This window comes from Lagenorhynchus albirostris, chromosome 2, assembly GCF_949774975.1.
Source record: "Lagenorhynchus albirostris chromosome 2, mLagAlb1.1, whole genome shotgun sequence".
NCBI lineage: Eukaryota > Metazoa > Chordata > Mammalia > Artiodactyla > Delphinidae > Lagenorhynchus > Lagenorhynchus albirostris.
In genome coordinates, this window is record NC_083096.1 from 78,938,476 (window position 1) to 78,939,402 (window position 927).

The window sequence follows — 927 nt, forward strand, 5'->3', positions numbered from 1 at the left end:
TGTTTCCGCCCGGTTTCGAACCGGGGACCTTTCGCGTGTGAGGCGAACGTGATAACCACTACACTACAGAAACGGTGCGGAGAGCTATAAGCTGCATCCATGAAAACCTAGGTCCTGCCACCAGTATCCTGGTCACCAACGTTTTAAAGCGCACAATAAACCGGGAAGCACCAGCGACCCCTCAAGCGAGAAGACTGAACTCCTGAGAGGCCCTCGCTTAACTTCGGGATCCCGCATCCAACGCAGTGTCTCCAGTTCCACAACTAAGCACCTGAGGGCAGGAGTCGCCCCCGCTGACGCCCCAGCTCCTGGAATTTCCACTGGTTCTTTAAGATTCTCTACCGTTGGTGAAAAAGACTGATCCTGTCATCTATTTTCTGAACAGTTAAAACATATCACTTTAGGTTCCTACCTGTTAACTTCAATATCTCAATCATCTGTTGAGTCAACTTCCACGTTTCCTGGCTTCTGTTCCTTTATAATCCTAGAATATTGTGACTGAAGGATGAACCTGTTGTGTGAAAAATGATAGAGTCATGATGTTATCTTTCTCTGAAGATTGTGCACCCTCTCCCCCAGCAGGCAGCAGAGGGGAAGATCACCTCAATCCAGTCCTTGACTGAGCTGATTTGCAGGGAAGTCTCAGCCCAGGGCTAGTTTTCTCACAGTGCCATGCTCTAGACGGCTAGGGCTCCCACCTGAGACCCTGAGGTGTTTCCTTGGGTCCTGCCCCTTGAGGAATTCTGAACTTCCATTTTTATCTCCTTCGTACCATGATACTGGTGGAAATTCCACTCTCTTTCAGCCACACTCTGCTTGCCCTCATAGCGTCATACATGCGCATGGCTTAATTTGCAAATGTCTTAAGGGGAAATCCTGAAGAAAGCATCCAACACACTCATCAAGCCACTCCAGGATATTGGCTCC

At 49.0% G+C, this 927-nt stretch overlaps 1 non-coding gene across 1 annotated transcript; it reads right to left on the minus strand.

The window, feature by feature from the left end:
- On the minus strand, positions 1 to 73 carry TRNAV-CAC (transfer RNA valine (anticodon CAC)). Its single transcript has one exon. It is a non-coding gene; the product is annotated as a tRNA-Val (tRNA).
- Positions 74 to 927: the final 854 nt, after the last annotated feature.